This window comes from Hemitrygon akajei, chromosome 19 (assembly GCF_048418815.1).
Source record: "Hemitrygon akajei chromosome 19, sHemAka1.3, whole genome shotgun sequence".
Classification (NCBI taxonomy): Eukaryota; Metazoa; Chordata; class Chondrichthyes; order Myliobatiformes; family Dasyatidae; genus Hemitrygon; species Hemitrygon akajei.
Window position 1 is genome coordinate 55294744 of NC_133142.1, and position 13959 is coordinate 55308702.

The 13959-nt window shown below is 45.4% G+C and overlaps 1 protein-coding gene across 1 annotated transcript in view; it reads left to right on the plus strand.

Moving 5' to 3' along the window:
- The first annotated feature begins 5704 nt into the window (after positions 1-5704).
- pcbp4 (poly(rC) binding protein 4) overlaps positions 5705-13959 on the plus strand; it is a 91009-nt gene continuing 82754 nt past the window's right edge. The window contains exon 1 of the mRNA XM_073072543.1: positions 5705-5828. The gene's annotated coding sequence lies outside the window, so the exon portion shown is untranslated. The remainder of the gene's footprint in view (positions 5829-13959) is intronic.

Here is a 13959-nt window from a genome sequence, read left to right on the forward strand (position 1 = left end):
AAGGTTTATTAATGCTGCACGGTGGGGTTTAATCGAGAGTTGTAAGGGGCTGGGAACCAGAGTGCCAGAACAGTTGGTGGAGGGCTTGTGGAGGCAAATGTCGGTATGACCTCAGACAAAGTCAGGAATCAAAAGTTTGAACTAGTGTCGAGAGCGGCAAACATTTCACTGCAAGAAGTATCATAGGAAAGGCTCATGGATCAACACCTGGAATTACAACGTTGTAGACATTAGTAAGGCTGGTTGCAGGAGGGGCAGGACTGGCAGCTCAATATTCCAGGGTTCCGTTGTCTTAGACACGACAGAGCAGCAGAGATTAAAGGAGGAGGAGTGGTGTTACTAGTCAGGGAAAATGTCACGGCAGTGCTGAGTCAGGACAGACTGGAGAACGTGACTAGTGAGGTGTTACGGGTGGAACTGAGAAATAAGAAAGTTGTGACCACGTTAATGGGTCTATATTACAGACCACCCAACAGTCCCAGTCTCTAAATTTGTTTAGAGAACAAATTTGTAAAGAGATCGCAAATTGTTGCAAGAAACATAAGGTTATTATAGCACTGTGAATCCCATTCTGGAAAAAGACTAGATGGGATAGACTTGGTCAAATGTGCTTGGGAAAGTTTCCTTCATCAGCACATAGAAGTCCCAACATGAGGGAGTGTGTGATACTGGATCTGCTGTCGGGGAATGAGACAGGGCAAGTGACAGTAGTTTGTGTAGGGGAACACTTTGCCTCCAGTAACCACAATGCCGTTAGTTTTAAAGTATGTATGCAAAGAGATCGGTCTGGTCTGCGGGTTGAGATTCTGAATTGGAGAAAGGCCGGTTTTGATCTGTCAAGTGTGGACTGGGAAAGGCTGTTTTCTGGCAGAGGTGTACTTGGAGAGTGGGAGGCATTCAAAAAAGAAATTTTGAGAGTATGAAGCTTGTATGTGTCTGTCAGAATAAAAGGTAAAGATAACAAGTGCAGGGAACCTTGGTTTTCAAAAGATATCGAGGCCCTGCTTAAGAAAACAAGGAGCTGCATAGCAGGTATAGGCAAGTAGGAACAAATGAGGCGCAAGAAATGCAAAAGAACAGGAAATCGGGAAGGCTAAAAGAAGGAATGAAGTTGCTCTAGCAGACAAGGTGAAGGGGAATCCTGAGGGATTCTACAGATATGTTAAGAGCACAAGGAAGATCAGATTGGTGATTCATGTGTGGAGCCAAAACAGATGGGGAGATGTTAAATGCATTCTTTGCATCTGTATTTACTTGGGAGTTGGACACAGAGTCCATGGAACTGAGGTAAAGTGGCATCAACTTCATGGACCCTGTACAGATTACAGAGGAGGAGGAGGTGTGTGCCTCCCTGAGGCAAATCAGGGTGGATAAATCCCCAGATCCTGACTAGGTGTTCCCTCGGACCCTACGGGAGGCTAGTGCAGAAATTGCCGGTGCCCTAGTAGAGATATTTAAAACATCCTTAGTGACAGGAGAGGTACCAGAGGATTGGCGGATCAGCAATGTTGTTACACTGTTCAAAAAGGTTCTAAACAGAAACCAGGAAATTATAGGCTGGTGAGTCTGACATCAGTTGTGGGAAAGTTATTGGAAGGCATTCTAAGAGACCAGATATATAAGTATTTGGATGAACATGCCGATTAAGGATAGTCAGCATGACTTTGTGCATGATAGGTCATGTCTAACCAATCCTATAGAGTTTTTTGAGGAAGTTACTAGGAAAGTGGATGAAACAAGGCAGTGATTGTTGTCTACCTGGACTTTAATAAGGCATTTGACAAGATCCCACATGGGAGGCTGGTCAGGAAGGTTCAGTCGCTCGGCATTCAGGATGAGGTAGTAAATTAGATTCGACATTAGCTTTGTGGGGGACACCAGAGAGTGATAGTAGAGGGTTGCCTCTCTGAATGGAGATCTGAGACGAGTAGCATGCTGCAGGGATCGGTGCTGGATCCTTTGTTGTTTGTCATTTATAATCAATGATTTGAATGATAATGGGGTTAACCGGATCAGCAAATTTGCAGATGATACCGAGATTGGGGTGTACTGGACAGTGAGGAAGGCTATCGTAGCTTGCAGTGGAATCTTCATTGGCTGGAAAAATGGACTGAAAAATGACAGTAGATGGAATTTTATGCCAACAAGTGCGAGGTTTTGCAGGTTGGTAGGGCCAACCAGGGTAGGTCTTACACAGTGAACAGTAGGGACACTGAGGAGTGTGGTAGTACAAAGGCATTTGGGATTATAGGTACATAATTTGTTGAAAATGGCATCACAGGTAAATAGGGTTGTAAAGAAAGCTTTTGACATTACTGGCTTTCATACGTCAATGTACTGAAATTGTATAAGGTGTTGGTGAGGCCTGATTTGGAGCACAGTGTGCAGTTTTGGTCACATACCTACAGAAAAGATGTAAGCAAGGTTGAAAGAGTGGAGAGGAAATTTACAAGGGTGTTCAAACAACACACACAAAATGCTGGTGGAACACAGCAGGCCAGGCAGCATCTATAAGGAGAAGCACTGTCAACATTTTGGGCCAAGACCCTTCGTCAGTGCTTCTCCTTATAAATGCCTCCTGGCCTGCTGTGTTCCACCAGCATTTTGTGTGTGTTGTTTGAATTTCCAGCATCTGCAGGTTTCCTCATGTTTGCTCTTACAAGGGTGTCGCTGGGTCTGGAGGACAATAGACAATAGGTGCAGAAGTAGACCATTCGGCCCTTCGAGCCTGCACCGCCATTTTGAGATCATGGCTGATCATCTACTATTAATACCCGGTTCCTGCCTTGTCCCCATATCCCTTGATTCCCCTATCCATAAGATACCTATCTAGCTCCTTCTTGAAAGCATCCAGAGAATTGGCTCCACTATCTTCCGAGGCAGTGCATTCCAGACCCCCACAACTCTCTGGGAGAAGAAGTTTTTCCTTAACTCTTTCCTAAATGACCTACCCCTTATTCTCAAACCATGCCCTCTGGTACTGGACTCTCCCAGCATCTGAAACATATTTCCTGCGTCTATCTTGTCCAATCCCTTAATAATCTTCTATGTTTCAATCAGATCCCCTCTCAATCTCCTTAATTCCAGCGTGTACAAGCCCAGTCTCTCTAACCTCTCTGCGTAAGACAGTCCAGACATCCCAGGAATTAACCTCGTGAATCTACGCTGCACTTCCTCTACAGTCAGGATGTCCTTCCTTAACCCTGGAGACCAAAACTGTACACAGTACTCCAGGTGTGGTCTCACCAGGGCTCTGTACAAATGCAAGAGGATTTCCTTGCTCTTGTACTCAATTCCCTTTGTAATAAAGGCCAACATTCCATTAGCCTTCTTCACTGCCTGCTGCACTTGCTCATTCACCTTCAGTGACTGATGAACAAGGACTCCTAGATCTCTTTGTATTTCTCCCTTACCTAACTCTACACCGTTCAGATAATAATCTGCCTTCCTGTTCTTACTCCCAAAGTGGATAACCTCACACTTATTCACATTAAACGTTATCTGCCAAGTATCTGCCCACTCACCCAGCCTATCCAAGTCACCCTGAATTCTCCTAACATCCTCATCACATGTCACACTACCACCCAGCTTAGTATCATCAGCAAATTTGCTGATGTTATTCTCAATGCCTTCATCTAAATCATTGACGTAAATTGTAAACAGCTGTGGTCCCAATACCAAGCCCTGTGGCACCCCACTAGTCACCACCTGCCATTCCGAGAAACACCCATTCACCGCTACCCTTTGCTTTCTATCTGCCAACCAGTTTTCTATCCATGTCAATGTCTTCCCCCCGATGCCATGAGCTCTGATTTTACCCACCAATCTTCTATGTGGGACCTTATCAAATGCCTTCTGAAAATTGAGGTACACTACATCCACTGGATCTCCCTTGTCTAACTTCCTGGTTACATCCTTGAAAAACTCCAACAGATTAGTCAAGCATGATTTACCCTTGGTAAATCCATGCTGGCTCGGCCCAATCCTATCACTGCTATCTAGATATGCCACTATATCATCCTTCATAATGGACTCTAGCATCTTCCCCACCACCGATGTCAGGTTGACAGGTCGATAGTTCTCTGTTTTCTTCCTCCCTCCTTTCTTAAAAAGTGGGATAACATTAGCCATTCTCCAATCCTCAGGAACTGATCCTGAATCTAAGGAACATTGGAAAATGATTACCAATGCATCCGCAATTTCCAGGGCCACCTCCTTTAGTACCCTAGGATGCAGACCATCTGGACCTGGGGATTTGTCAGCCTTCAGTCCCATCAGTCTTCTCATCACCGTTTCCTTCCTAATGTCAATCTGTTTCATTTCCTCTGTTACCCTATGTCCTTGGCCCATCCATAAATCTGGGAGATTGCTTGTGTCTTCCTTAGTGAAAACAGATCTAAAGTATTAACCTGAGTTATAAGGAAAGATTGAACAGGTTAGGACTGTATTCTTTGGAACGTAGAAGACTGAGAGGAGATTGGAAAAAGGTATACAAAATTATGAGGGGTATAGGTAGGGTAAATGCAAACAGGCTTTTTCCTCTAAAGTTGGGTAGGACTATAACCAGAGGTAATGGGTTAAAGGTGAAAGGTGAGCAGTTTAAGGGGAACATGAGGGGAAACATGTTCACTCAGAGGGTCATGAGTGTGGAATGAGCTGCCAGCGCAAGTGGTGAATGCGAGCTTAATTTCAATGTCTAAGGAAAGTTTGGTAGGTACATGGATGGTAGGGGTATGGAGGGCTATGGTCCCAGTACAGGTCCATGAGAGTAGGCAGTTTAAATAGTTTTGGCATCCACTAGATGGGCCGAAGGGCCCGATTCTGTGCTCTGCTTCTCTGTGACTCTATGTGTTACCTGTCGGATGCCTACAGGAATCATGGGGGAAATGGTTTCAATGGCATCTGATAGGCAGCACAATCAATGGTTGATTATTCTACATGTCAGAGATCCTGATGTTACTTGGAGCTGGCAGTGAGCAGGTCGCAGTCCAAGCAGACATGAGCTGATTAGTATCTCTGCCATCATGACCACCTTTAACAAGAGGGTGCGACAGCCTAACCTCGCTATTCAGCGACAACACCATCAAACGCCGCCATCCAACCTCGCTCAGCATTTACCAGAAAGTCAGCTGGACAAACACGAACGCATATAGCAAGGCTGCAGGTCAGTTCAGACGCTGGGTCTGGTGCAGAGTGACTCACTTCGAAATACCCGAACTGTCATTTACAAGGTATCAGGGATTGGATTTGGGAAACCAGAGGTGGACATTTATTTGCAAGAGGGGTGTTGTCACACAGAGACCACACGCGCGCGCACACACACACACGTAGAAACACACCATACACACGCACACAAACACATGGATGTCCATATACTCACGCACACAACACGCAAACCACACTCAAACGCGCGTGTACACACACGCATAGGTACGGAGACATGCACGCACACACACACACACACACACGGGTATTTATGTGTAAACACACACACCCCTCCCTTTGCATGACACAATTTCACATCGAGTACAGCAACTGCTCTGGTTGCGGGAGAATGGGGATAGTTCAGGGGGCGCGCAGGGGTAAAGGGGTATGTCCCTTTAAGTCGTGGGGGAGGGAATTATTGCGGCAGGTGCAGCCTCCGGCTCCCGGCTCGTTCCTGGTGCAGCAGCCGCTCGGCCGCCGATTGGCTGAACGCCGTCAACAGCGGATAAATTGCGAAGGGACGGCAGCGCGGAGACAGGCGTTGTGGAGAGAGCGCTAACTGCTTCTGAGACCCTGTCGGCCAGAGCTACCGGGCTAACCCTTTCGGGTGCTGCAGTTTTGCGGTAAGTGCCCCAGTCCGGATGACCCCGACACTCATTCTCTCACATCCCTGACCTCCCCTCCATCTCGCTGATTTCCCCCCAATTTGTGTCTCGGTCCGACCGGGCACGTATTTCCACTTCCTGCGTGGCACCTTTTGTCATACACTATCCGTCTTCGCTACCCCACTCCCTGTTGTATCGCCCCTCGCCCTCCTGCATCTCCTAGGGCGCGTGTGCGAGAGAGGGATTGTATGCTCAGAGTTTGCTGTGAGTGAGACGGCCCCCGATAGATTGATGTGTATGTGTACACAGGAAGACTTCCCCCCCCCCAATTTACCGGGTCTCAGCCGGCCGGGGGAGTTGAAGTTGCGCTTCGGTTGTTCTACTGTTGAAGGACAAAGGATCTTCTGGCTGAGTGTAGGACCAGGCTTGGTTCTGGTACCTGCTCCCTGCAAATGATCATCTTGGAAAACAATGTGACCATTTGGGAGAGGGACGGAAGGAGAATTATTTCAGATTTTTGTATTTGCGATACCTGTTAGTTTGACGCGACTTGCTGTTTAATTAGGACTGATGGTCAAACTGATGTTAAGGTCGCTACAGGTTAGATTATAGTTTGGACTCCTCACTGTGTTATGTTATGAAAGAACTGTCGGGTAGACGTGCTTAAGCCTATTTGCAGTTAAGTTTTTTTGCTTTCATGTTGTCACCCACATCATTAATATAACCGATGATATCATTAATGTGGCAAGCTTACCAACGACACTAAAATTGATTGGATAGTCAAGTCACTTTTTATTGTCATTTCGACCATAACTGCTGGCACAGTACACAGTAAAAAACGAGACAATGTTTTTCAGGACCCTGGTGCTACATGAAACAATACAAAAACTACACTGAACTATGTAAAACACAGAAAAAACTACACTAGACTACAGACCTACCCAGGACTGCATAAAGTGCACAGAACAGTGCAGGCATTACAATAAATAATAAACAAGACAATAGGCACAGTAGAGGACAATAAGTTGGTGTCAGTACAGACTCTGGGTACTGAGGAGTCTGATGGCTTGGGGAAGTGGAGAAGGTGATCTAAGATTACAACAGGATCTTGATCAACTGGGCCAGGGGTCTGAGGAATGGCAGATGGAGCTAATTGGGATAATTGCAGAGCTGTTGCATTTTTGTTAGGACAAACCAGGGCAGAATTGGCACAGTAAATGTTAAGACCATGGACAGTACTGTAGAATGGAATTGGGGAACGGATACAATTCTTTGGAAGTGGAGACATGGGTAAGATGGAGGTGAAGGAGCTGGTAGGCACATGCCTCCAGAGGTTGGGATATTGAGTATGGGAATTGGGACATCATGTTACAGCTGTTCAAAATGTTGCTGTGGAAGTTGCAGCAAGGCAAGGGTTAAGATAGTGTCCATGCAAAAGTAAAGTAAGTTTTTAGAAAGGTCTTTGAAGATCATAGCTTCTGTTCGCACAGCAGGGGCCTGGAGCCACCAGAGCCAACTAAGGGATAATTGCTTCAAAGTATCATTGGTTGTTAGCTCGTAGTGTCCATTGACTTTAACACCTCCATTGATCTTGCAAATAAGGAATTTGAACACAGGCAAGGTTACCACATAGTCAATATCTGTAACTGCTAATCAAAAATGGCATTCTCCGTTCAGACTTCAGAACAGTGTAGTGACAAGGGGGCCACGCTGTTCTCCTTGTGCACAAGTGAAATAAAGTGCGGTTGAGGAGTTCAGTTAATTGGCGACAACATTGTTAAGACCCATTGTGAAGGACTGGGTAGAGTTCTAGCTGCCCTGCTGTAGGAAGGCTGTCATTAAACTGGAGAGGCCCAAAAGAAAGGTGTGTGAGGATGTTGCCAGGATCAGAGGATTTAAGTTGTAATGATAAGAGCTGATTTCCATCCCGCACCCCCCCCCCCACCCCCAGGATCCTTGGAGGCCTAGGGCTGACCTGATCAAAGTTCAAAGTAAATTTATTATCAAAGTACCTATGTCACCATATGCCACCTTGAGATTCATTTTCTGTGTGAAAATGTAGAAATATTTAAAAATATATATAAACATTTATAAAATCATGAAGGGTGCAGATAAGGTGAATGATTGTAGTTTTCTCCCCAGGGTAGGGGAGTCCAAAACTGCAAGGCATAGGCTTAACGTGAGAGGAGAAAGGTTTGAAAAGGATTTGAGGAGCAACCTTTTCTACAGAGTTGTGAGTTTATGGTGTTGTTGTCAGAGGTGGGTACAGTTGTATTTAAAAGGCATTTGGATGGTTCCAAGGGTAGAGAAGATTGGATATGGGCCAAATGTGTACAGATGGGACCATCGCAATTGGGGAGCTTGAGCAGCTTGAGTGAGTTGGGCAGAAGGGCCCCTTTTCATGTTGTGTATTGCTGTGACTTTGTGCTGTCACTGAGTTATAAAATGATGGAATTGTTGGACTGAGGGGGTTATGCCAGTTGGAAATGCCAACCTTGCCTGTTACCAGGCCAGATCCAACTGGGTATCAGGTGCCAGATGAAATAGTTGATACTACTTTCTTGTTTCTATGCTTCTAAATACTCTAAAAAATGATAGAGTGAATGGCCTGCTGGCCTTTGCCTGGAGAATGGGGACACGGAGGCGTAGCAGTTAGTACATCATCTAACAGGGTTCAAAGCCACTGTGGCCTGTGATCATGTGGGTTTCCTCTGGGTGCTCCAGTTTCCATCCACAGCCCAAAGACACATGGTTAGGGTTAACGAATTGTGGACATGCTATGTTGGCACTGGAAGCCTAGCGATGGTTGTGGACTCTCAGCACAATCTTCACTGCTGTGATTAGACACAGATGACACATTTCACTGTATGTGTTGATGTACACATGATGAATGATGCTTATCTCTTTATGCCAGGGTGGTCTTGGCATTTCCAGTCACTCCTGTGTCTGACAGCCAGCTTGGTATTCAGGCGGCTGATGAAGAACATCTCCATGATGCCTGATCTCTGGGGTTCAGGAAACCAGGCCTGCCTACCTATTCCAAGAAAGGAGAGAGGTTGGGGGTTCAATTCCCAGTTGAGAGACGAGAATATTTAAAAACAAATGTAGACTGTCTTCTTGGTACTGAACTAAAGACGTGCTGCACTGATTCATGCTATGTTGGGATAAAGTTTTGCATCATCTGGATGTAAGAGATGACAGCAAAGGTGGAGCATTGGTATCTTGGCTGATGTTTGCTATATGTAAATCCTTTGTGCAGCGTCACATAATTTGGTCGCTTCATACTGCTAGCTGGCTTCAGCACTTCCTGCCTAAAAAAAAAATAGTGATTATCTCTTTATGTACTTCAGGTATTCTGGGATTTAAGCCTGAAGCATCACAGAGTAGCATCTGTGTGCCGCTGAGTACAAGATCAAATACTCGCTGTACAGAATGGATGCTTTGACATGTCATGCAATAACTTGTGCATTGGAGTATAATTTATCTGACATTTCCAAGTGCCAGACTTGATTGTATAGTGTTGAGGTGTTATCAGCTTGCACTGCTAAACCAGAATGTTGTAAGCTGTGTACCGTGACTCGTTTATAAAATGTGAGGCATTGTACTCACATGATGAGAGATTAAGCTGAACCTGAAGGGGTTTCCTGCCACTTTAAAGAAGAGTACTACACCAACATAGAAAATTGAACACTACAGCACAGTACCGGCCCTTTGGCCCACAATGCAGTGCCGACCTTTTAACCTACTCTAAGATCAATCTAACCCTTTCCCTTCTACATAGCCCTCCATTGTTCTACCATCAGGTGCCTATCTAAGAGGTTCTTAAATTCCTGAATGTATCTGCTTCTACCAGCACCCAACAGGGAGCTCCACACACTCACCACACTCTGGTTTTTATTTTAAAAAAAGATAAATTTTTAAAAAAAAGTCCCTCTGACACCCTCACTATACTTTCCACCGATCACTTTAAAATAATGCCCCCTTTTATTAGCCCTAGAAAAGTGAGTGGATAGCCAGAAACAATCTATTGCCCCTTAACATCTTGTACACCTCAATCAAAGGTGAGGGGTTCTTCAGCGTGGAGCAGATTGATTAGATGTGTGTCTTAGTTTGTCTGCAAGCCTTGTTTAATTTGTCTCAGAAGTAATTATCTTGTTGTGGAGAGCTGTGGAGTGTTTCTGGGATAAAGGTGCTTTATCCAGGAAAGACCCAGATGCTAGTAAATTGTTGGGAGGTACCATTAATATCTTGCTTGCTACAGTGGTTTTGATGTGGATGCATTGTCAAAATGACCTGCCAGTCTTGTACAACGGAGGGAGGTTGGGGTCTGGGGCCTTGGCTAATTCTTTTCCCCTCCACTGAAGTTGTGTTGGGCTAGAACTGGAGGTCGTAGGTGAAAGGTAAAATATTTAAGGGGAGCCTCTTCGCACGGCAGACAGTGAGAGAATGGAATGAGTTGCCAGCAGGGGTGGCGGATGTGAGTTTGAGAAGGTTGGATATGTACATGGATGAACAGTCAATAAGGTGCAGGTTGACGGGTCTAGGCAAGCGTAGTTGGGCATGGAGTAGATGTGCCAAAGGGCCTGTTTCTGTGCTCTAATGCTCAGCCTCTATGTTTGGAGTAATGATGGAATGTGTCCTTTCTGAGGCTCCTGTCCTGTTTCATTAGCCTGACATCATTTACTGCGTTGTCTGTGGAGTTCAGTCTTCCTCAATATGAGTGTGTTACTTGCGGATTGCTTTAGAGATGGCAATGGTGGGGGGGTGCATGGTTACTTGCCCATCTTTTTGTGGATGGGTAGCTTCGTTCAGGGGTGTGAATGCCCCCAGCCGTAATGCAAAGTGAAAGCAGTACATGCTACTCCACTTTACATTTGGAAGGCCAGCCTTCACTGGCACTATCAAGGTTTTAATTGGATTGAAGTGTTAATCAGTCGGTGGGCTTTCATCACTGACAGACTTCTGAACCATGGAATATCTGATTCCAGGAAGGAAAGGGATGCTCATTTTCATAAAGCACTTCTGGGTCTAACCATGAGATATAGGAACAGAATTAGGCCATTTGACCAATTGAATCTCCATCATTCAACGATAGCTGATTTTATTCCCCCCTCAACCCTGTTCTTAATCAAGAACTGTCAACCTCCACTTTAAACGTTCCAGTAACTTGCCCTCCTCAGCCACCCTTGGCAATAAATTCCACAGATTTGCCACCTTTGAGTTAAAGAAATTTCTCCTTTTCTCTGTTCTAAAGCTGCAACATTTATGTAATTGGACCTGGATTTTTTTTTTGTGTGACTGTATTTTACAGATATTTGATAGATGTGCTTGCTATTTTGTGTGTGCCTTGTGCTGTGTGTGAATGTTGGTACTGTGTTATGCACCTTGGTTCTGGAGTAACGCAGTTTTGTTTGGCTGCATTCATGTATGGTTTAATGGCAGGTAAATTTTAATTTTAAAGGGATGTCCTTGTATTCTGATGCTGTGCCCTCTAGTCAGACTTTTCCGCTATAGGAAAAAATCCACTCCATGTCTACTCTATCTCGGCTTTTCAATACTCGGTAGCTTTCAATGAGATTCCCCCCCCCCCCCCCCCCCACCCACCCCCCGATTCTTCTAAGCTCCAGTGCAGGCTCTGTTCCTCGTATGTTAACCCAAGGGTCTACTTCTGTGCTTTATTACTCTCGCTATCTAAATGGAGAGGGTCTGCAGGGTTCAACATGGTGGAACATCTGGATATATGCATGCTGTGACTCGAGTGTGGGAAGTAACTAGATTTGTGAGGTGGTTAAAGGACATGGGAGGCAAAGGGACAGCACATTTGAACTAACTACGGTAATAGGACTGGGGAGCACCCAGTGCTGAACTGTTCGGCAGAGGTAATTTGCAGGTTACCGGAGACGCATTCGGCAGTCCAAGACCTGACGTTGACCTGGGAAAAGATCCAAGGACCCTGGACAGTGTCTCCAATGTTACTTAATGTTTTAGAAACAGCTTCTTCCACTCTGCCATCAGGTTTCTCAATGGTCCACGAATGCTACTTCACTGTTTTGATCTTTTTACACAGTTTGTATTTAATTTTATGTATTTATGATAGTAACTTAGTAATCTTTTTTACTGTGTAACACTGTACTGCTGCCGCAAAACAACAGATTTCAAGGCATATGTCAGTGATAATAAACCCGATTCCGGTTCACTTTTCAGTCTCAGTATGTGCAGCTGCAACTAGTAAATCGCATTAAGATGCAGAGGGAGGCATGTAATTTGGCCCATTGGGTTTCTGCTAGCTCCCTGAGAGCAATTCCATCAGTTTCTCTCATTTCCTTACAGTCCTGCAACTTGGTCTTTCTCTCCTATGTCGATCCAACTCCCTTTTGAGGGATGTGGTGGGTTGCTGATCTCGCTCCCCGGTCTCTGCAGTCTCGTGTATTTCCCTTCTGATTCTCTCACCGCCAAGGGGTAATTTACAGCAGCCACCTAACCAACCCATTCATCTTTGGTACGTGGGTAGAAACCAGGACACCAGAAGAAATGCACACGGCCACAGGATGAATGTGCAAACTCCGTGTGGACCGTGCTAGAGGTCAGAATCAAGCCTAGGATAGGCTGAATGTCCTAATTCTGCTCCTTTGTATTGTGGTGCTGTGAGGCAGCAGCACTAACTGCTGCACCACTTGGTCATTTTATTGTCTGCTGTTGTAATTTTTGGAGCATTGCTGCCAATTTGCAGTGCTGGATAATCTGAGTGCCAATTGTTGGCAGTGTCACTGGGGAGAACATTTCATCTGTATAATGGAAATATTGGCAAGGAGTTTTTGGCATCCTTGGTTGAGTGTATGCGAAAGACTGTATTTACAATCCCTTCAGTATTACTCAAAGTCAAAGTAAATTCATTATCAAAGTACACACTGAGATTCAGTTTGCTGCAGACAAACACAGGAAGATAAAGAAATGCAATTGAATTCATGGAAAAACACTACATAAACAAGGACCGACAAATTATCAATGTGCAAAAGAAGACAAACTGAGCAAATAAAAATGAATATTACTGAGAACACAAGTTGTAGGGTCCTTGAAAGTAAGTCTGTAGGTTGTGGAATCAGTTCAGATTTGTGGTGAGTGAAATTATTCATGCCATTTCTGGAACCTAATGGCTGCAGGGTAATAACTGTTCCTGAACCTGATGACGTGGGACCTAAGGCTCCTGCACCTCCTGCCCAATGGTAGTAGCAAGAAGAAACATGGCCTGAATGGTGGGGGTGCCCCTGATGATGGATGCTGCTCCTTGTAAATGTGTTCAATGGTGGGGAGAGCTCTGCCTGTGATGGACTCTGGTGCCAGTCTGGGTTTGGTGCCCAAGTGGGACAAGAACCCACCGCATTCTGTCTGATCCAGAAGCGAGTGAAGTGCCACTGAGTCACAGCTGAAGCAGTTAAGTGACTCCTGTTAAATGCTGCCTTTCTCTGCAGGGAGATTTTTAATGCAGAGAGGGAGAGGCTCCAATACAAAGGCCTTTTGGTGAAGAAATGTCTTCAGACAGTCATGATGCTTGACATTTTGGGGGTTGAAGCCTTTCTATGTGCAGCTCTAATTAAAGCATCCTGCAAGCCTCCTCCTTAAACCAGAGGGTCCTGACCAATGCTAGCTGGAGGGTGTGGCCAATTACGAAAGGTCAGCAGTTTGGAACAGGATGTGTGGGATTGAGGAATGTGAAGAAGTCGCTTGTAATCACCAACAATGCAATGTGCTCAATGGTCCACTGTGAGCTGTAATTTGCAGGTCACAAGGGCACCCAGCTCCTACATCCTGCACCTCACACAAGGCTTTACATTCATATCCTTTCCGGACTGATCCATTGCCTGGTGGGAACTGTGGGTGGAGGACTGATTTGCCTGAAGATAAAACATTAGCAGGAGCAGTGAATGCCCTGGCATTAGGACCGGGCAGAAAATAATACCCAAGGAAGGCTGCTGTTTGTTGAGGTGGTCAGGGCCTTGTAGGCCTGCTGCAGGGTCAGGGTGCCTGAACCTGCAATTCAGAATGTTTACAGCTCAGAAGGAGGCCACTTGGCCCACGAGTCCCACTGGTTCCCCATAGAAACATTCCAGCTAGCCCCACCCCACCCAGCAGACCCTTTCCTTCCAAAAAG